Source organism: Meleagris gallopavo, unplaced genomic scaffold (assembly GCF_905368555.1).
Source record: "Meleagris gallopavo unplaced genomic scaffold, MGAL_WU_HG_1.1 scaffold_6, whole genome shotgun sequence".
In the NCBI taxonomy this organism is placed as follows: Eukaryota; Metazoa; Chordata; class Aves; order Galliformes; family Phasianidae; genus Meleagris; species Meleagris gallopavo.
In genome coordinates this window covers 4,346-28,008 of record NW_028147020.1, presented here as the reverse complement: position 1 = coordinate 28,008, position 23,663 = coordinate 4,346, and the positions used below count along the sequence as shown (strand labels likewise).

The 23,663-nt window shown below is 55.2% G+C and overlaps 1 pseudogene across 1 annotated transcript; it reads left to right on the top strand.

Annotated features, from left to right (window-relative positions):
- Nucleotides 1–2,898: 2,898 nt before the first annotated feature.
- Nucleotides 2,899–23,132, top strand: LOC146541985 (type 1 phosphatidylinositol 4,5-bisphosphate 4-phosphatase-like; annotated as a pseudogene). Its single transcript, XR_014880791.1, has 5 exons — nucleotides 2,899–3,196; nucleotides 6,339–6,443; nucleotides 14,951–15,055; nucleotides 17,999–18,089; nucleotides 20,548–23,132. The product of XR_014880791.1 is annotated as a type 1 phosphatidylinositol 4,5-bisphosphate 4-phosphatase-like (transcript).
- Nucleotides 23,133–23,663: the final 531 nt, after the last annotated feature.

The window sequence follows — 23,663 nt, the reverse complement described above, 5'->3', positions numbered from 1 at the left end:
ACGCCCCCGCGCGGCGTTGTCGTGGAGACGGGGCGGATGCGAAAGGGTCACGTGAGGGAAAGCGGACCAATCGGAGAGGAGAAGGAAACGACGCCCCCGCGCCGCGTTGTCACGGAGACAGGAGGGGGTGAGGCGGGGTCACGTGAAAAGGGAGAGCCAATCAGAGAGCTGGAAAAAAAACCGCGCCCACGAGCGGCGTTGCTATGGAGATTGAGAGGAAAAGGGAGGTGGGGGAAGCGATCACGTGAGGTGAAATAGACCAATCAGAAGGCGATGCGGGAAACCACGCCCACTCGGCTGCGTTGCTATGGCGATTCAGCGGAAACGGGGCTGGGGAGGGAGGATCACGTGAGGAGGAGCGAGCCAATGACAGCAGGAGGCGTGATCACGTGATGAGAAAGAGCCAATGGGGAGGGAGAAGCGGTGGTGGAGGTGAACCACGTGAGCGCGGAGAGCCAATCAGAAGGCGAAGGCGAGGAGGGAGGGAGGAGGACGGATGCGTCACGTGACGCTGGGCAGCCAATCGGGAGCGAGGCGGCGGCCATGGCGGACGGGGAGCGCTCCCCGCTGCTGGCGGCGGAGGGGAACCCCGGAGGGCGGGGCCGAAAGGTGGGGGAGGGGCTTAAAGGGGGGAGGGGCGAAGGGTGGGGGAGGGGAAAGGGGAAGGGGGTCGTGAGGGGCGGGGGGGTGGGGAAAGGAAAGGAAAGGGGCTTGAATGGGGTGGGAGGAGCCTAACGGGGGGCGGGGTCAGAAAGGGGGCGGGGCTTATGAGGTGGGCGGGGCTTGGGGTGGGAGGGGGGTAGGGGGTGGGGGTCAGTGGGGTTCTGTGGGTCACTGTGGGTGTCTGTGGGTTCTATGGGGCTGTATGGGCAGCTACGGGGCTCTGTGGGTCTCTATGGGTCTCTATGGGGGCTTTGTTGGTCCCTATAGGGTCCCTGTGGGTCCCTATGGGTCCCTATGGGTCCCTATGGGTCTCTATGTGGGATGTGTGGGTTCTGTATGGGTCTGTATGGGTTTTCTGTGGGTCTCTATGGGGTCTCTGTGTGTCTTTATGGGGGCTCTGTGGGTCTCTATGGGTCTCTATGGGGCAATATGGGGTCTCTGTGGGCCTCTATAGGGATATATGGGGTTCTCTGGAGCTCTGTGGGTTTCTGGGGGTCATTATGGGGCTCTATGACATCTCTATGGGTCTCTATGGAGTTCTATGGGTCTCTGTAGGGCTCTATGGGGTCTCTATGGGCCTCTATAGGGGTCTATGGGTCTCTATGGGTCTCTGTAGGGCTCTATGGGGTCTCTATGGGCCTCTATAGGGGTCTATGGGTCTCTATGGGTCTCTATGGGGTCTATGGGCTCTATGGTGGTCTATGGGTCCCTGTGGGTCACTATGGGCTCTATGGGGTCTCTATGGGTCTCTATGGGGTTCCACGGAGTTCTATGGGTTTCTGTGGGGCTCTATGGGGTTCTGTGGGGGTCTATGTGTCTCCATGGGGTCTCCATGGGGTCTCTGTGGGGTCTCTATGGGTCTGTATGAGGGCTCTATGGGTCTCTATGGGTCTGTGGGGTCTCCATGGGGTCTATATGGTTCCTATGGGTTCGCTATGGGTCTCTATGGGGTCTTTATGGGTTTCTATGGGTTTCTATGGGGCTCTATGGGTCTCTGGGTCCCTGTGGGGCTCTATGGGTCTCTATGGGGTTCTATGAATCTCTATGGGGTCTCTATGGGGTTATATGAATCTCTGTGGGGTCTCTATGGGTCTCTATGGGTCTCCATGGGGTCTCCATGGGGTCTCCATGGGGTCTCTATGGGTCTCCATGGGTCTCTATGGGGTCTATGGGGTCTCTATGAGGTCTCTATGGGGTCCCTATGGGGTCTGTATGGGTCTCTATGGGGTCCCTATGGGGCTCTATGGGGCTCTATGGGTCTCTATAGGGTCCCAATGTGGGCTCTATGGGGTCTTTATGGGGTCTCTATGGGTCCCGTAGGGCTCTATGGGGTCTCTATGGGGTCCCTGTGGGTCTCTATGGGGGCTCTATGGGGCTCTATGGGGCTCTATAGGGTCTCTATGGGCTGTATGGGCTGTATGAGTCTCTATGGGTCTCTATGGGTCTCTATGGGGCTGTATGGGTCTCTATGGGGTCCCTATGGGTCTCTATGGGGTCTCTATGGGGTCTCTATGGGGCTCTATGGGGTCTCTATGGGGTCTCTATGGGTCTCTATGGGTCTCTATGGGGTCTCTATGGGTCTCTATGGGGTCTCTATGGGGCTCCATGGGTCTGTCTATGGGGTCTCTATGGGTCTATGGGGACTCTATGGGGTCTCTATGGGGCTCCATGGGTCCTCTATGGGGTCTCTATGGGCTCCCTATGGGTCTCTATGGGGTCTCTTTGGGGCTCTATGGGGCTCTATGAGGTCTCTATGGGTCTCTATGGGACTCTATGGGGTCTCTATGGGTCTCTATGGGGCTCTATGGGTCCCTATGGGGCTCTATGGGTCCCTATGGGTCTCTATGGGGTCTCTATGGGGTCTCTATGGGTCCCTGTGGGTCTCTATGGGGTCCCTATGGGTCTCTATGGGTCCCTATGGGTCCCTATGGGTCTCTATGGGGTCCCTATGGGTCTCTATGGGTCTCTATGGGTCTCTATGGGGCTCTATGGGGTCCCTATGGGGCTCTATGGGTCTCTATGGGGTCCTTATTGGTCTCTATGGGGCTCTATGGGGTCCCTATTGGTCTCTATGGGGCTCTATGGGGTCCCTATGGGTCTCTATGGGGCTCTATGGGGTCCTTATTGGTCTCTATGGGGCTCTATGGGGTCCCTGCTATGGCTCTATGGGGCTCTATGGGCTCAATGGGACAATTGCGGCTGGGATGAATGGAAGGGGGCGGTGCTAAAGGAGGGGGAGGAGCTTCATGGCGATGTGGGCGTGGCCTGGACTAGGGGCGGGGGCCGAGAAACTTTTATGTATGAAGGGGCGGAGCCAAACAGATGAGGGCGTGGCCTCTTTTCAACCCTGCCTTTTTCTTTGCCCATAGGCCCTTCCCCGACGGAAGCCCCGCCTCCTTACTCGCCATTGGTCAGCCCCGAAGGAGGGGCGGGGCCTGCGGCGGTCACGTGTCGGGTGTGCGGCGCCGCCATTGGTGTGGAGGGGAAAGGGGCGCAGCACGTGGTGCGGTGCGGAGCCTGCGGGGAGGCCACGGTGGGCGGAAGGGGCGGGGCTTCCGGCGGAAGTGGGCGGGGAAGCGGCTGGGATGTGTCTTTATACGGGCAGAGGGGCGGGTTAAGGCGGAATGCGGGGAGTGGGTGGGAAGGGGCGGGGTTACGGATAGGATGGGGTGAGTGGGCGTGGCTAAAAGCGGAAGTGGGGCAAAAAGGGAAAGGGCGGGGCTTGCACAGGAAGTTGGTCAGTGCGTAAAAAGGGGCGTGGTCAAAGCCGGAAGTAGTGGGATTTTTTGAGTGCATGGCATGAAGTGTTTTATGGGGGTGGAAGGGGCGGGGCTTCTGGCGGAAGGGGGCGGGGCTGAGCTGGGGATCACTATATATGGGTAAAGGGGCGGGGATAAGGGCGGAAGTTGGGGTTGTGTGGGTAAAAGGGCGGGGCTGAAGGCGGAAGTGAGGTGATGGGTGGGATTTATGGCGGAAGTGGGTGGAGCATGGCGAGGGGCGTGGCTAAGAGCGGAAATGATGTAAAAGGGGTGTGGCTTAGGGCGGAAGCTGTGGCTTGTGTACAAAGGGGCGGGGCTAGAAGCAGGCGATGAGGGATTATGGGTAAAGGGGCGGGGCTAAAGGCGGTAGTTGGTTGTGGGGGGAAGGGCGGGGCTTAGGGCGGAAGTGGGGTCATTAAGGGGACAATTACCTTAATTAAGGATTGAAGTGGGCATTTTAAGGTGGTGGACACTAATTAAGTGGAAATTTGTTAATTAAGGGCAGATAATTGGCCATTAGGGGCAGAAGAGTTTATTATTATTCATAAAGAGCTCATTAAGGGTGGGATTAAATTAATTAGGAGAAAAAGTTTGCTCATTAAGAGCCAAATGGACTCATTAAGGGTGGACATGTGTTAATTGGGAGCTGTAATGGGTTAATTAACGCAAAGCAAGTTTGTTAAGGGCCAAAGTGAGTTAATTAGGAGCAGCAGTGTGTTAATTAAGGCCAAATTGAGCTCATTAAGGGCAGAAATGAGATCATTGAGGTAGTAATGAGTTAATTAAGGGCAGTAATGGGTTAATTAGGAGCAGTAATTAGTTAAACAAGGCCAAAAGGAGCTCATTAATGGTGGAAATGAGTTAATTAAGGGCAGAAATGAGCTCATTAAGGGTGGAAGTGGGTCAGGTAGGGGTGGAAATGGGCTCATTAATGGCAGAAATAAGTTCATAAAGGGGGAAAATGAGCTAATTAAGGGCAGTAATTAGTTAATTAAGAGCAAATATGAGCTCATTGAGGGCAGAGGTGTCTTAATTAAGGATGGAAATGAGTTAATGAGGGTGGAAATGAACAAGTTGGGGGCAGAAGTGGGCTCATGAATGGCGGAAATGACCTCGTTAGCGACAGAAATGAGCTCATAAAGGGGGAAAGTGACCTAATTAAGGGCAGTAATGGATTAATTAACAGCAAAAATGAGTTCATTAAGGGCGGAGGTGTCTTAATTAAGGATGGAAATGAGTTAATGAGGGTGGAAATGAACGAGTTGGGTGCAGAAATGGGCTCATGAATGGCGGAAATGACCTCGTTAGCGGCAGAAATGAGCTCATAAAGGGGGAAAGTGACCTAATTAAGGGCAGTAATGGATTAATTAACAGCAAGAATGAGTTTATTAGGGTTGGAGATGTCTTAATTAAGGATGGAAATGAGTTAATGAGGGTGGAAATGAACGAGTTGGGTGCAGAAATGGGCTCATGAATGGCAGAACTGACCTCATTAGCGGCAGAAATGAGCTCATAAAGGGGAAAGTGACCTAATTAAGGGCAGTAATGGATTAATTAACAGCAAGAATGAGTTCATTAAGGGCGGAGGTGTCTTAATTAAGGATGGAAATGAGTCAATGAGGGTGGAAATGGATGGGTTGGGGGCGGAAATGGGCTCATGATGGCAGAAATGACTCGTTAGCGGCAGAAATGAGCTCATAAAGGGGGAAAGCGACCTAATTAAGGGCAGTAATGGATTAATTAACAGCAAGAATGAGTTCATTAAGGGCAGAGGTGTTTAATTAAGGATGGAAATGAGTTAATGAGGGTGGAAATGGATGGTTGGGGCGGAAATGGGCTCATGAATGGCAGAACTGACCTCGTTAGCGGCAGAAGTGAACTCAGACAGGGGGAAAGCGAGCTAATTAGGGCAGTAATGGATTAATTAAGAGCAAGAATGAGTTCCTTAAGGCAGAGGTGTCTTAATTAAGGATGGAAATGAGTCAATGAGGGTGGAAATGGATGGGTTGGGTGCAGAAATGGGCTCATGAATGGCAGAAATGACCTCATTAGCGGCAGAAATGAGCTCATAAAGGGGGAAAGTGACCTAATTAAGGGCAGTAATGGATTAACAGCAAGAATGAGTTCATTAAGGCGGAGGTGTCTTAATTAAGGATGGAAATGAATTAATGAGGGTGTAAATGGATGAGTTGGGTGCAGAAATGGGCTCATGAATGGCAGAACTGACCTCGTTAGTGGCAGGAATGAGCTCATAAAGGGGAAAGCGACCTAATTAAGGGCAGTAATGGATTAATTAACAGCAAGAATGAGTTTATTAGGGTTGGAGATGTCTTAATTAAGGATGGAAATGAGTTAATGAGGGTGTAAATGGATGAGTTGGGGGCGGAAATGGGCTCATGAATGGCGGAAAATGACTCGTTAGCGGCGGAAATGAGCTCATAAAGGAGGAAAGCGACCTAATTAGGGGCAGTAATGGATTAATTAAGAGCAAGAATGAGTTCATTAAGGACGGAGGTGTCTTAATTAAGGATGGAAATGAGTTAATGAGGTGGAAATGGATGGGTTGGGGTGGAAATGGCTCGGAATGCGGAAATGACCCTTTAAGCGGCAGGAATGACTCATAAAGGGGGAAAGTGAGCTAATTAGGGGAGTAATGGATTAATTAAGTGCAAGAATGAGTTTATAAGGGCGGAGGTGTCTTAATTAAGGATGGGAGTGAATTAATGAGGGTGGAAATGGATGAGTTGGGGGCGGAAATGGGCTCATGAATAGCAGAATAACCTCATTAGCGGCAGGAATGAGCTCATAAAGGGGGGAAAACGAGCTAATTAAGGTCGTTACGAACTAATTAAGTGGGTGGGGTTTTTTTGGGGTGAAAGGGGAGGATTTAGGGTCCGTTTGGGGTTTTTTTCGCAGCCCATCCGCCCGGCCCCCAGTGGGAAGCAATACGTGCGCTGCCCTGCAACTGCCTGCTGGTCTGCCGCAGCTCGCGCGGCGTGTTGCCTGCCCCAGGCCTTACTGGTTTGTACTGGGAGTGGACTGGGAGGGACTGTGATGGGACTGGGAGGGACTGGGAGGGACTTGGAGGGGGATAGGGATGCGACTGGGAGGGACTGGGAGGGACTTGGAGGAAACTGGGGGGGACTGGGAGGGGGATATGGGGCAGGGAGAGGGAACTGGGATGGACTGGGAGGAACTGGGATGGACTAGGAGGGACTGGGAGGGACTGGGAGGGACTGGGAGGGGGGATGGGCAGTGAGAAGGACTGGGAGGGACTGGGAGGGATTGGGCGACTGGGAGGGACTGGGAGGGAACTGGGGGGGACTGGGAGGGGGATATGGGGCAGTGAGAGGGAACTGGGATGGACTGGGAGGGGCATATGTGGGACTGGGAGGGACTGGGAGGCACTGGGAGGGACTGGAAGGGGGATATGGGTGACTGGGATGGACTGGGAGGGACATGGAGGGAACTGGGGGGGACTGGGAGGGGATATGGGGCAGTGAGAGGGAACTGGGATGGACTAGGAGGAACAGGGAGTGAACTGGGAGGGACTGGGAGGGGGTGATGGGGCAGTGAGAAGGAACTGGGATGGGTTGGGAGGGTCAGGGAGGGAACTGGGGGGGACTGGGAGGGGGATATGGGGCAGTGAGAGGGAACTGGGATGGACTGGGAGGAACTGGGATGGACTGGGAGGGACTGGGAGGGGATGATAGGGCAGTGAGAGGGAACTGGGATGGACTGGGAGGGACAGGGAGGGAACTGGGATGGACAGGGAGGGAACTGGGAGGGACTGGGAGGGGGTGATGGGGCAGTGAGAAGGAACTGGGAGGGACTGGGAGGGGGATAGGGGCGACTGGGATGGACTGGGAGGGACTTGGAGGGAACTGGGGGGGACTGGGAATGGGATATGGGGCAATGGGAGGGAACTGGGATGGACTGGGAGGGACTGGGAGGGACTGGGAGGGGGTGATGGGGCAGTGAGAGGGAACTGGGATGGACTGGGAGGGACTGGGAGGGAACTGGGATGGACTGGGAGGGGGATATGTGGGACAGGGAGGACTGGGAGGGACTTGGAGGGGGATAGGGGCGACTGGGATGGACTGGGAGGGACTTGGAGGGAACTGGGGGGGACTGGGAGGGGGATATGGGGCAGTGAGAGGGAACTGGGATGGACTGGGAGGGACTGGGAGGGACGAGGAGGGAACTGGGAGGGACTGGAGGGAGTGATGGGGCAGTGAGAAGGAACTGGGAGGGACTGGGAGGGGGATATGGGCGACTGGGAGGGACTGGGAGGGACTTGGAGGAAACTGGGGGGACTGGGAGGGGGATATGGGGCAATGAGAGGGAACTGGGATGGACTGGGAGGGACTGGGAGGGACTGGGAGGGAGATATGGGCGACTGGGATGGACTGGGAGGGACTTGGAGGGAACTGGGAGGGTCTGGGAGGGAGTGATGGGGGATTGGGAGGGACTGGGAGGGAACTGGGAGGGACTGGGATGGATTGGGAGGGGTGATGGGGCAGTGAAAGGGAACTGGGAGGGACTGGAGGGGGATATGGGCGACTGGGAGGAACTGGGAGGGAGCTGGGAGAGGGTGATGGGGGATGGAGAGGGACTGGGAAGTACTGGGAGGGGGATATGGGGGACTGGGAGGGACTGGTGTGACTGGGAGGGACTGGGAGGGACTGAGAGGGAGATATGGGGACTGGGAGGGAACTGGGAGGGACTGGGAGGGGGATATGGGGGACTGGGAGGGACTGGGAGGGGGATATGGGGGACTGGGAGGGACTGGGAAGTACTGGGAGGGGATATGGGGACTGGGAGGGACTGGGTGTGACTGGGAGGGACTGGGAGGGACTGGGAGGGGGATACTGGGGGACTGGGAGGGACTGGGAGGGACTGGGAGAATGATATGGGGGACTGGGAGGGACTGGGAAGTACTGGGAGGGGGATACTGGGGGACTGGGAGGGACTGTGTGGGACTGGGAGGGACTGGGAGGGACTGGGAGGGGATATGGGGGACTGGGAGGGACTGGGTGGGACTGGGAGGGACTGGGAGGGGGATATGGGGGACTGGGAGAGACTGGGATGGACTGGGAGGTAACTCTGGGGCACTGGGCTGTATTGGGCCGTACTGGGACATGTTGGGATGGGATACTGGGATGGACTGGGATGGACTGGGAGGTAACTGTGGGACACTGGGCTGTACTGGGCCGTACTGGGATGGGGTTACTGGGATACTGGGATGGACTGGGATGGACTGGGAGGTAACTGTGGGACACTGGGCTGTACTGGGCCATACTGGGATGGGGTTACTGGGATACTGGGATGGACTGGGATGGACTGGAGGTAACTGTGGGACACTGGGCTGTACTGGGCCATACTGGGATGGGGTTATGGGACATACTGGGATGGACTGGGATGGGTTGGGAGGTAACTGTGGGACACTGGGCTGTACTGGGTCATACTGGGATGGGGTTACTGGGATACTGGGAGGGACTGGGATGGACTGGGAGGTAACTCTGGGGCACTGGGCTGTACTGGGTCATACTGGGATGGGGTTACTGGGATACTGGGAGGGACTGGGATGGACTGGGAGGTAACTGTGGGACACTGGGCTGTACTGGGCCATACTGGGATGGGGTTATGGGATATTGGGATGGACTGGGATGGACTGGGAGGTAACTGTGGGACACTGGGCTGTACTGGGTCATACTGGGATGGGGTTATGGGATACTGGATGGACTGGGATGGACTGGGAGTAACTGTGGGACACTGGGCTGTACTGGTCATACTGGGATGGACTGGGATACTGGGAGGGACTGGGACGGACTGGGAGGAAGTTATGGGCCCTGGGCCATACTGGGATGGGGTTATGGGATACTGGGAGGGACTGGGATGGGTTGGGAGGAAGTTATGGGGCCCTGAGCCATACTGGGATGGGGTTATGGGATACTGGGAGGGACTGGGACGGACTGGGAGGAAGTTATGGGGCCCTGGGCCATACTGGGATGGGGTTATGGGGAACTGGGAGGGACTGGGATGGACTGGGAGGAAGTTATGGGGCCCTGGGCCATACTGGGATGGGATTATGGGATACTGGGAGGGACTGGGATGGACTGGGAGGAAGTTATGGGGCCCTGGGCCATACTGGGATGGGATTATGGGATACTGGGATGGACTGGGACGGACTGGGAGGAAGTTACGGGGCACTGGGCCATACTGGGATGGGTTATGGGAACTGGGAGGGACTGGGATGGACTGGGAGGAAGTTATGGGCCCTGGCCATACTGGATGGGATTATGGGATACTGGGAGGACTGGGATGGACTGGGAGGAAGTTATGGGCCCTGGGCCATACTGGGATGGGATTATGGGATACTGGGATGGACTGGGACGGACTGGGAGGAAGTTACGGGGCACTGGGCCATACTGGGATGGGGTTATGGGATGTGGGAATTCGGGCATGGATGGACTGGGATGAACAGGGAGGGTTATGAGGCCTGGGCCATACTGGGATGATCTCAAGATACTGCAGTGCCTCCCGAGTTCCTCGCAGTAAAGTTTTGCCTCCCATAAGCGATGTTGGATCACGTTGGCACGCTGCAAATAGGGCACTCCCAACCTCGATGTATGGGCTGGCGTACGGGCACTGGGAGAACTGGGTCGGCACTGCCCCTATCCTGGTGAGAGACCCCAAACATTGCCAAAAATGACCCAAATGCTCCAAAATGGCCCAAATTGACCCAAATGGCCTCCAGATTGAACCAAAAATGGCACAAAATGGACCAAAATTGACCCCAAATGCCCATAAATAATGACCCAATCCAAAATGGCCTCAAATTGAATCAAAATGGCCCAAAATGCACAAAATGGACCCAAATTGACCCAAAATGGCACCAAATTGACCCAAAATGGCCCAAATTGACACAAAATGGACCAAAATTGACCAAAATGGCACAAAATTGACCAAAATGGCCCAAATTGACACAAAATGGCCCAAAATTGACCAAAATAGACCCAAATGGCCCAAATTAAGAAATGCACAAATTGACTCAAAATGAATCAAGAAAATGCCCAATTGACCAAAATGCCTCAAATTGACCAAAAATGGCCTCAAATTGACTCAAAATGACCCCAAATGGACCCAGATTGACCCAAAATGGCACAAAATGGCCCCAAATGGCCCCAAATGGACTCAAAATGACCCCAAATTGACACAAAATGGCCTCAAATTGACCTAAAATGGCCTCAAATTGACCCAAAATGGCTCCAAATTGACACAAAATGGCACAAAATTGACTCAAAATGACCCAAAATGGACCCAAATTGACCCAAAATGGCACCAAATTGACTCAAAATGGCACAAAATGGCACAAAATGGCCCCAAATTGACTCAAAATGACCCAAAATTGCCCCAAATTGACACAAAATGGCCTCAAATTGACCCAAAATGACCCAAATGGACCCAAATTGACCCAAAATGGACCCAAAATGGCACCCAAAAAGGCACAAAATGGCCCCAAATTGACTCAAAATGGCTCCAAATTGACTCAAAATGGCCCCAAATTGACACAAAATGGCCTCAAATTGACCCAAAATGGCACAAAATGGCACAAAATTGACCCAAAATGGCACCAAATTGACTCAAAATGGCACAAAATGGCCCCAAATTGACTCAAAATGACCCAAAATTGCCCCAAATTGACACAAAATGGCCTCAAATTGACCCAAAATGACCCCAAATGGCCCAAAATTGACCCAAAATGGACCCAAATTGACCCAAAAAGGCACAAAATGGCCCCAAATTGACTCAAAATGGCTCCAAATTGACTTAAAATGGCCCCAAATTGACACAAAATGGCCTCAAATTGACCCAAAATGGCACAAAATGGCACAAAATTGACCCAAAATGGCCCCAAATTGACACAAAATGGCCTCAAATTGACCCAAATTGACCCAAAATGGACCGAAATTGACTCAGAATGGCCCCAAATTGAGCCAAAATGACCCAAAATGGACCCACATTGACCCAAAATGGCCTCAAATTGACCCAAATTGACCCCAAATTGACCCAAAATGACCCAAAATTGCCCCAAATTGAGCCAAGATAGGACTAAATTGACTCAAAATGACTCAAAATGGACCCAAATTGACCCAAAACGGCAAAAATGGCCCCAAATTGACCCAAAATGGCCCAAATTGACACACAATGGTCTCAAATTGAGCCAAAATGGCACAAAATTGACTCAAAATGACTCAAAATGGACCCAAATTGACCCAAAATGGCACCAAACGACCCCATAGGGACCCATTGACCCCAAATGACCCCAAATGGCCCCAAATGGCCCCAAATGACGCCAAGTGGCCCCAAACGACCCCATAGGACTCCTTCACCCCAAATGACCCCAAATGACCCCAAGTGGCCCCAAACAACCCCATAGGACTCCTTGACCCCAAATGACCCCAAATGACCCCAAGTGGCCCCAAACGACCCCATAGGACTCCTTGACCCCAAATGACCCCAAATGACCCCAAGTGGCCCCAAACGACCCCATAGGACTCCTTGACCCCAAATGACCCCAAATGACCCCAAGTGGCCCCAAACGACCCCATAGGACTCCTTGACCCCAAATGACCCCAAATGACCCCAAGTGGCCCCAAACGACCCCATAGGACTCCTTGACCCCAAATGACCCCAAGTGGCCCCAAACGACCCCATAGGACTCCTTGACCCCAAATGACCCCAAATGACCCCAAGTGGCCCCAAACAACCCCATAGGACTCCTTGACCCCAAATGACCCCAAATGACCCCAAGTGGCCCCAAACGACCCCATAGGACTCCTTGACCCCAAATTGCCCCAAATGGCCCCAAATGACCCCAAATGGCCCCAAACGACCCCATAGGGACCCCTTGACCCCAAATGGCCCCAAATGGCCCCAAATGACCCCAAATGGCCCCAAATGACCCCATAGGGACCCATTGACCCCAAATGACCCCAAATGGCCCCAAATGACCCCAAATGGCCCCAATGTGACCCCAAACGACTCCGTAGGGATCCCTTGACCCCAAATGGCCCCATAGTATCCCCTTGGCCCCAAATGACCCCATAGGAACCCCTTGACCCCAAATGACCCCATAAGGACCCTTTGACCCTAAATGGCCCCAAATGACTCCATAGGGATCCCTTGACCCCAAATGACCTCATAGGGACCCCTTGAACCCGAATGGCCCCAATGTGACCCCAAATGACCCCATAGCTCCCCCTTGACCCCAAATGGCCCCATAGTGCCCCTTAACCCCAAATGACCCCACAGGGACCCCAAATGACCCCATAGGGACCCCTTGACCCCAAATGACCCCACAGGGACCTCTTGACCCCAAATGACCGCATAGGGATCCCTTTACCCCAAATGGCCCCATAGTGCCCCCTTGACCCCAAATGACCCCACAGGGACCCCTTGACCCCAAATGACTCCTTTGGGACCCCCTGACCCCAAATGGCCCCAATGTGACCCCAAACGACTCCATAGGACCCCTTGACCCCAAATGACCCCAAATGACCCAGTAGGGACCCCTTAACCCCAAATGGCCCCAATGTGACCCCAAATGACCCAATAGGGACCCTTTGACCCCAAATGGCCCCAATGTGACCCCAAATGACCCCAAATGGCCCCAATGTGACCCCAAATGACCCCACAGGGACCCCTTGACCCCAAATGACCCCATAGGGATCCCTTGACCCCAAATGGCCCCATAGTATCCCCTTGACCCCAAATAACCCAATAGGAACCCCTTGACCCCAAATGACCCCATAGGGACCCTTTGACCCTAAATGGCCCCAAATGACCCCATAGGCATCCCTTGACCCCAAATGACCTCATAGGGGCCCCTTGAACCCGAATGGCCCCAATGTGACCCCAAATGGCCCCATAGGAATCCCTTGACCCCAAATGACTCCAAACGACCCTGTAGGGATCCCTTGACCCCAAATGATCTCAATATGACCCCAAATGACTCCATAGGAATCGCTTGACCCCAAATGGCCCCATAGGGACCCCTTGACCCCAAATGATCCCATAGGACCCCCTGACCCCAAATGGCCCCAAATGACCCTATAGGGTCCCCTTGACCCCAAAGGGCCCCAATGTGACCCCAAATGACTCCATAGGGACTCCTTGACCCCAAATGACCCCATAGGGACCCTTAACCCCAAATGGCCCCAATGTGACCCCAAATGACCCCAAATGGCCCCAGTGTGACCCAAATGACCCCACAGGGACCCCTTGACCCCAAATGACCCCATAGGGGCCCTTAACCCCAAATGGCCCCAATGTGACCCCAAGTGACCCCAAATGGCCCCAATGTGACCCCAAATGACCCCATAGGGACCCTTTGACTCCAAATGACCCCATAGGGATCCCTTGACCCCAAATGGCCCCATAGTGCCCCCTTGACCCCAAATGACCCCACAGGGACCCCTTGACCCCAAATGACCCCACAGGGACCCCCTGACCCCAAATGGACCCAAATGACCCCCGTGTGACCCCATAGGGCCTCCTTGAACCCAAATGACCCCCAAATGACCTCTTGACCCCAAATGACCCCAAATGACCCCCAAATGACCCCATAGGGACCAAATTGACCCAAATGGCCCCAATGTGACCCCAAACGACTCCATAGGACCCCTTGACCCCAAATGACCCCAAATGACCCAATAGGGACCCTTTGACCCAAATGGCCCCAATGTGACCCCAAATGACCCAAATGGCCCCAATGTGACCCCAAATGACCCCATAGGGACCCTTTGACCCCAAATGACCCATAGGGACCCCTTGACCCCAAATGACCTCAATATGACCCCAAATGACTCCATAGGAATCCCTTGACCCCAAATGGCCCCATAGGGACCCCTTGACCCCAAATGACCCCATAGGGATCCCCTGACCCCAAATGGCCCCAAATGACCCTATAGGGTCCCCTTGGCCCCAAATGGCCCCAATGTGACCCCAAATGACCCCATAGGGACCCTTTGACCCCAAATGGCCCCAATGTGACCCCAAATGACCCCAAATGGCCCCAATGTGACCCCAAATGACCCCACAGGGACCCCTTGACCCCAAATGACCCCACAGGGACCCCTTGACCCCAAATGACCCCATGGGGACCCCTTGACCCCAAATGACCCCAAATGGCCCCAAATAACCCTATAGGGTCCCGTTGACCCCAAAGGGCCCCAATGTGACCCCAAACGACTCCATAGGGACTCCTTGGCCCCAAATGACCCCATAGGGACCCTTAACCCCAAATGGCCCCAATGTGACCCCAAATGACCCCACAGGGACCCCTTGATCCCAAATGACCCCATAGGGCCCCTTTAACCCCAAATGACCCCACAGGGACCCCTTGACCCCAAATGACCCCAAATGGCCCCAAATAACCCTATAGGGTCCCGTTGACCCCAAAGGGCCCCAATGTGACCCCAAACGACTCCATAGGGACTCCTTGACCCCAAATGACCCCATAGGGACCCTTTGACCCCAAATGAGCCCCGAATGACCCCAAAATTTCCCCCACAGTGGACGGAATTCACGGATCGCACCTTGGCACGATGTCCCCACTGCAGGAAAGTGTGAGTGACCCCAAAACGACCCCATAATGACCCCAAAAGGGGTCTCGAAAAGACCCCAAAAGGGACCCCAAAACGACCCCAAAAAGACCCCAAAAGGGGCCCCAAAAAGGGTCTCGAAAGGACCCCAAAAGAAACCCCAAAACGACCCAAAAGAGACTCCAAGATGACCCCACAAGGGACCCTAAAGTGACCCCAGAAGGGACCCCAAAACGACCCCATAATGACCCCAAAAGGGGTCTCGAAAGGACCCCAAAAAGGGACCCCAAAACGACCCCAAAAAGACCCCAAAAGTGACCCCAAAACGACCCTAAAAGGGACCTGAAAATGGATCTCAAAAGGGGTCTCAAAAGGACCCCAAAAGAGACTCCAAAACGACCCCAAAAGGGACCCTAAAGTGACCCCAAAAGGGACCCCAAAACGACCCCATAACGACCCCAAAAGGGGTCTCAAAATGACCTCAAAAAGGGACCCCAAAACGACCCCATAATGACCCCAAAAGGGGCCCCAAAAAGGGTCTTGAAAGGACCCCAAAAGAAACCCCAAAACGACCCCACAAGAGACTCCAAGAAGACCCCACAAGGGACCCTAAAGTGACCACAAAAGGGACCCCAAAACGACCCCATAATGACCCCAAAAGGGGTCTCGAAAGGACCCCAAAAAGGGACCCCAAAACGACCCCAAAAAGACCCCAAAAGTGACCCCAAACGACCCTAAAAGGGACCTGAAAATGGATCTCAAAAGGGGTCTCAAAAGGACCCCAAAAGAGACTCCAAAACGACCCCAAAAGGGACCCTAAAGTGACCCCAAAAGGGACCCAAAACGACCCCATAATGACCCAAGTCAAAGCCCAAGAAACTAAAAGGCGGTCTCAAAATGGACCTCAAAAGAGCAGACCCCAAAAGACCAGCCAAAGTAATGACCCCAAAAGGGACCCAAAAATTGCCAAGGGTCTCGAAAGGACCCCAAAAAGGCCCCAAAGACCCCAAAAGACCCCAAAAGGACCAAAAGGTCCGACCCAAAGAACCCCAGCAAATACCCAAAATGGACCACCAAAAGTGAACCCCAAAAGGGACCCCAAAACGACCCCATAATAGACCCCAAAAGGGTCTCGAAAGGACCCCAAAAAGGGACCCCAAAAGGACCCCCAAAAGACCCCAAAGATGGGACCCAAAAAGGGTCCGAAAGGACCCCAAAAGGACCCCAAAAGGGATCTCAAAATGACCCCAAAATGACCCCAAAAAGGACCCGAAAAGGGGTCTTGAAAGGACCCCAAAAGAGACCCCAAAAGACCCCAAAACAAAGACCCCAAAAGGGTCCCGAAAAGGGACCCAACAAAAAAGACCCCAAAGAACGACCCCAAAAGGGACTCAAAGGACCCCAAAAGAGACCCCAAAAGAGACTCCAAACGACCCAAAAGGACCCCAAACGACCCAAAAGGGACCCCAAAAGGGATCTCAAAATGACCCCAAAAGACCCCAAAAGGACCGAAAAGGGGTCTTGAAAAGGACCCAAAAGAGACCCCAAAAAGACCCCAAAAGGACCCAAAACGACCCCAAAAGGGGACCCAAAAGGGACCCTAAAACGACCCAAAAAAAACCCAAAGGCCCCAAGAAGGGCCTTTCCAAAAGGACCCCACCAAGAAACCCCAAAATGAACCCAAGACACCCCAAGTGACCCCCATAATGCCCCACAAAGGGACCCCCAAATGGATTCAAATTGCACCCCAAATGACCCCAACAGTTCCCAATACCAGGTTCCCCCAATGGCCCTTCCTCCAATACCCCAATAAGCAGCCCCAGAAAATCCCTTAATAACGACCCCAATACAGGGCCCCAATATCCGACCCATTCCCAGTTGCCCATTCCCAATCCCCATTCCCATTGCCCCCATTCCCCCATTTCCCCCATTGTTCCCCCATTTCCCCCATTCCATGCCCCATTCCCATTTCCCCCATTGCCTGCCCCATTTCCCCCATTTCCCCCATTGCCCCATTTCCCCTTCCCCATTTCCCCCATTTCCCCCATTTCCCCCATTTCCCCCATTTCCCCCCATTGCCCCCATTTCCCCATTGCCCCCATTGCCCCCATTTCCCCCATTTGCCCCCAAATTGATTCCCCATTTCCCCCATTTCCCCCATTTCCCCCATTTCCCCCATTTCCCCCATTGCCCCATTCCCCATTTCCCCCATTGCCCCATTTCCCCATGCCCCCATTTCCCCCATTTCCCCCATTTCCCATGCCCCATTTCCCCCATTTCCCCCATTGCCCCATTTCCCCATGCCCCATTTCCCCATTGCCCCATTGCCCCAATGCCCCCATTCCCCCATTTCCCCCATTTCCCCCATTTCCCCCATTTCCCCCATTTCCCCCATTTCCCCATGCCCCATTTCCCCCATTGCCCCCATTTCCCCATTTCCCCATTGCCCCCATTTCCCCCATTTCCCCCATTTCCCCATTTCCCCATTTCCCCCATTTCCCTCCCCATTTCCCCCATGCCCTTCCCCCATTGCCCCCATTTCCCCCATTTCCCCCATTGCCCCCATTTCCCCCATTTCCCCCATTTTGCCCCCATTGCCCCATTGCCCCCATTTCCCCCATTGCCCATTCCCCCTTTCCCCATTGCCCCCATTGCCCCCATTCCCCATTTCCCCCATTGCCCCCATTGCCCCCATTTCCCCCATTTCCCCCATTCCCCCATTGCCCCCATTTCCCCATTTCCCCCATTTCCCCATTTCCCCCATTTCCCCCATTGCCCCCTTCCCCCATTTCCCCCATTGCCCCCATTGCCCCCATTGCCCCCATTGCCCCCATTTCCCCAATGACCCATTTCCCCATTTCCCCCATTTCCCCCATTTCCCCCATTTCCCCATTGCCCCCATTTCCCCCAGTGACCCCACAGACCCCACAGACCCCACAGACCCCAAAGCCCCCGTTTCCCCCCCAGCTCCTCCATTGGCCGCCGTTATCCGCGCCGTCGCTGCCTCTGCTGCTTCTTCCTGGGGCTGCTGATGGCCGCCTCCGCCACCGGCCTGGCTGTGAGTCTACTGGGATGGACTGGGAGGGAACTGGAGGGACTGGGAGGGACTGGGAGGGACTGGGAGGAACTGGGAGGGACTGGGAGGGGGATACGGGGCACTGGGATGGGATGGGCTGGGGATACGGGGCATTGGGAGGAGGATTTGGGAGCACTGGGATGGACTGGGAGGGACTGGGAGGGACTGGGAGGGAGTTGTAGGGCACTGGGATGGACTGGGAGGGGGAGATGGGGGACTGGGAGAGACTGGGAGGGACTGGGAGGGAGTTGTAGGGCACTGGGATGGACTGGGAGGGACTGGGAGGGACTGGGAGGGGGATACGGGGCACTGGGATGGGATGGGATGGGGATACGGGGCATTGGGAGGAGGATTTGGGAGCACTGGGATGGACTGGGAGGGACTGGGAGGGACTGGGAGGGACTGGGAGGGAGTTGTAGGGCACTGGGATGGACTGGGAGGGGGAGATGGGGGACTGGGAGAGACTGGGAGGGACTGGGAGGGAGTTGTAGGGCACTGGGATGGACTGGGAGGGGGAGATGGGGACTGGGAGAGACTGGGAGGGACTGGGAGGGACTGGGAGGGAGTTGTAGGGCACTGGGATGGACTGGGAGGGGGAGATGGGGGACTGGGAGAGACTGGGAGGGACTGGGAGGGAGTTGTAGGGCACTGGGATGGACTGGGAGGGGGAGATGGGGGACTGGGAGAGACTGGGAGGGACTGGGAGGGAGTTGTAGGGCACTGGGATGGACTGGGAGGGGGAGATGGGGGACTGGGAGAGACTGGGAGGGACTGGGAGGGAGTTGTAGGGCACTGGGATGGACTGGGAGGGGGAGATGGGGGACTGGGAGAGACTGGGAGGGACTGGGAGGGAGTTGTAGGGCACTGGGATGGACTGGGAGGGGGAGATGGGGGACTGGGAGAGACTGGGAGGGACTGGGAGGGAGTTGTAGGGCACTGGGATGGACTGGGAGGGGGAGATGGGGGACTGGGAGGGACTGGGAGGGACTGGGAGGGAGTGGGAGGGAGTGGTCCGTGTTGGTCCGTACTGGTTCTTACTGGTTCTTACTGGCTCGTACTGGTCCTTACTGGCCCATATTCATCCATATTCATCCATACTGGTTCTTACTGGTCTATACCCATGCATACTGGTCCTTGCTGGACCCATTCTGACCCATACTGGCCCGTACTGGTCCTTACTGGACCCATACTGCCCCATACCGACCCATACCGGCCCATACTGGTCCATTCTGGTCCGTACTGGTCTTTTCTGGTCCATACTGGTTCTTACTGGTTCATATTCATCCATATTTGTCCATACTGGCCCTTACTGGTCCTTACTGGACCATACTGGTTCATACTGGTCCTTACTGGCCCATATTAGTCCATACTGGTCCTTATTGGTCCATACTGGTCCCTACTGGTCCTTACTGGACCCATACTGACCCATACCGGCCCATACTGGTCCATACTGGTCCATACTGGTTCTTACTGGTTCATATTCATCCATATTTGTCCATACTGGCCCTTACTGGTCCTTACTGGACCATACTGGTTCATACTGGTCTTTACTGGCCCATATTCGTCCATACTGGTCCTTATTGGTCCATTCTGGTCCCTACTGGTCCTTACTGGACCCATACTGACCCATACCGGCCCATACTGGTCCATACTGGTCCATACGGGTTCTTACTGGTTCATATTCATCCATATTTGTCTATACTGGCCCTTACTGGTCCTTACTGGACCATACTGGTTCATACTGGTCCTTACTGGCCCATATTTGTCCATACTGATCCTTATTGGTCCATACTGGTCCTTACTGGTCCTTACTGGAGCCATACTGACCCATACCGGCCCATACTGGTCCTTACTAGTCTATACTGGTCCATACTGGTCCTTACTGGACCCATACTGCCCTATACTGGCCCATACTGATCCTTATTGGTCCATACTGGTCCCTACTGGTCCTTACTGGACCCATACTCACCCATACCGGCCCATACTGGTCCATACTGGTCCATACTGGTTCTTACTGGTCCTTACTGGACCATATTGGTCCATACTGGTCCCTACTGGTCCTTACTGGACCCATTCTGACCCATACCGGCCCATACTGGTCCATACTGGTCCATACTGGTTCTTACTGGTCCTTACTGGACCATATTGGTCCATACTGGTCCCTTCTGGTCCTTACTGGACTCATACTGACCCACACCGGCCCATACTGGTCCGTCCTGGTCCATACTGATTCTTACTGGTCCTTACTGGACCATATTGGTCCATACTGGTCCCTACTGGTCCTTACTGGACTCATACTGACCCACACCGGCCCATACTGGTCCATCCTGGTCCATACTGGTCCCTACTGGTCCTTACTGGACCCATACTGACCCACACCGGCCCATACTGGTCCGTCCTGGCCCATACTGGTCCTTACTGGTCCTTACTGGTCTTGCAGGTGGGGACGTGGGCAGCAGCCCGCCGCTGGGGGGCTCTACACGCGTGTTGGGCCGTGTTGGTGGCGGGGGCCGGAGCGTGTCTGCTGCGGGCCGGATACTGGGGCTGCGTGAGGGTCAGCCACCCCATCCCACAACGCGCCTGAACACGCCAACGACACGCCAAGGTCACGCTAAGGACACGCGCCGACGATCACGCCAGCTCAGCCACGCCAAGGACACGCTAAGGACGCGCGAAGGGGGACGAGGTGAAGGGTGGCGGCGGCGGCGGCGGCGTTGTGTGAGGTGGGACACGCTAAGGTCATGCTAAGGACACGCTAAGGGCACGCTAAGGGCATGCTTATGTCACGGTGGGTTCGTCGTATGGTGTTTGGTGGACGTAGGAACATGCTAAGGACATGCTTAGGTCACGAAAGGTACTAAGGACGTGCTTTGGAGGTGGAACATGCTAAGGACATGCTTAGGTCATGGAACATGCTAAGGATGTGCTTAGGTGGTGGAACATGCCATAAGGTCGCGAGGCTGACACATAACATCGTTCGAACATGCTTCAGGTGTGGGAACATGCTAAGGACACGCTTGCATGATGGAACATGCTAAAGACACGGGTTCATCATATGACATTCCTCAAACATACTTCAGTTGCGGGAACACGCTAAGGACACGCCAGCGTCACGGCACACGCTAAGGTCATGGGTTTATTTATGACATTCCTCGGGTCACGCTAAGGGCGTGCCAACATCACGTGTCGTTCCGTGGGCGTTGTTGGGTCATACAACACGCTAAGAACATGGATTCGCTCTGTGACATTCCTCGGACGCGCTGCAGTCACGTGAACGCGCTGAGGACACGCTAAGGACACGCTTAGCTCACGTGACGCGCTACGAAGGCGGATTCATTCCATGGCCTGCCTTGGGCACGCTTCGGTCGTGAGAACATGCGAAGGACACGCTTAGGTCACGTGGCGCGGCGGCCATCTTGGATCGGCCCCACCGTCATGGCGGCCGTCTCGAGTCGAGTCACGTGATGCGGTGGCTGTCTTGGATCGACCCCACCGTCATGGCGGCCGTCTCTGAGTCACGTGGCGCGGCGGCATCTTGGATCGACCCCACCATCATGGCGGCTGTCTCTGAGTCACGTGATGCGACGGCCATCTTGGATCGACCCCACCGTCATGGCGGCCGTCTCGAGTCGAGTCACGTGATGCGACGGCCGTCTTGGATCGACCCCACCGTCATGGCGGCTGTCTCTGAGTCACGTGATGCGACGGCCATCTTGGATCGACCCCACCGTCATGGCGGCTGTCTCTGAGTCAGGTGATGCGACGGCCATCTTGGATTGACCCCACCATCATGGCGGCTGTCTCTCTTTGAGTCACGTGATGCAATGGCCATCTTGGATCGACCCCACCGTCATGGCGGCTGTCTCTGAGTCATGTGATGCGACGGCCATCTTGGATCGACCCCACCGTCATGGCGGCTGTCTCTGAGTCACGTGATGCGACGGCCATCTTGAATCGACCTCAGCATCATGGCAGCTGTCTCTGAGTCACCTGGCGCGGCGGCCATCTTGGATTGATCCCACCATCATGGCGGCCATTTTGAATCGAGTCACGTGAAGTGACAGCCATCTTGGATCGACCCACCATCATGGTGGCTATCTCGAGTCTAGTCGTGTGATGCGACGGCCATCTTGGATCGACCCCACCGTCATGGCGGCCATTTTGAGTCGAGTCACGTGACGTGACAGCCATCTTGGATCGACCCCACCGTCATGGCGGCTGTCTCTGAGTCACGTGATGCGACGGCCATCTTGGATCGACCCCACCATCATGGCAGCTATCTCTGAGTCACCTGGCGCGGCGGCCATCTTGGATTGACCCCACCGTCATGATGGCTGTCTCTGAGTCACGTGATGCGGCCGCCATCTTGGATTGACCCCACCGGTCATGGCAGACGTCTCGGGTTGAGTCACGTGACGCGGTGGCCATCTTCAATCGATTTCACCATCATGGCGGCTGTCTGTGAGTCACATGATGTGACGGCCATCTTGGATTGACCCCACCATCATGGCGGCTGTCCTGGGTGGAGTCACATGACTCGGCGGCCATCTTGGACCGACCCACATTGTCACGGCGGCCATCTTGGGTCGAGTCACGTGATGCGACGGCCATCTTGGATCGAACCACATTGTTGTGGCGACCATCTTGGATCGAGTCAAGTGACTCAGCGGCCATATTGGCTCTATGGGCGCCATTTTAGACTCATCCCCATTGTCACGGTGGCCATCTTGTATCGAGTCACGTGACACGTTGGCCATCTTGGATCCACCCCACCATCACTGCCGTAATTTAGGATAAAGTCAATTGATGCGGCAGCCATCTTGGATCCACTGCAGCAGCCATCTTGGATCGACCCACACACTCATGGCGGCCATCTTTGAGTCACGTGACGTGGTGGCCATCTTGGGTCGGGTCGTGTGACTCGGCGACCACATTGGATTGAGTCATGTGACATGGCTGCCATTTTGGATCCACCGCAGTGGCCATCTTGGATCGACCCACGTGACTCAGCGGCCATCTTGGATCTATCTCACCACCACGACGGCCATCTTGGCTGGACCCACGTGACCAAGCGGCCATCGTGGATCAACGCACGTGACTCAGCGGCCATCTTTGACCCACTCTGCCACCACAGCCATCTTGGTTCCACCCACGTGTTTCGGCAGCCATCTTGGATCCACTCCACCACAACAGCAGCCATCCTGGCTCAAGCCACGTGACTTGGCGGCAATCTTGGATCAACACACGTGACTCGGCAGCCATCTTGGATCCAGTCTACCACGACAGCAGCCATCTTGGCTCGACCCACGTGACTCGGTGGCCATCTTGGATCAACCCACGTGACTCAGCGGCTATCTTGGATCAACCCACGTGTCTCGGCAGCCATCTTGGATCCATCCCACCACGACAGCGGCCATCTTGACTGGACCCACGTGACTCGGCGGCCATCTTGCCCCTCCCCCAACTTCCCCGCATGCTCCCCCCCTGCATGCCTTTAATGCCCCGCCCCCTGTACATAAGCCCCGCCCCTTCCCATGGATGCCTGTACATAGAAAC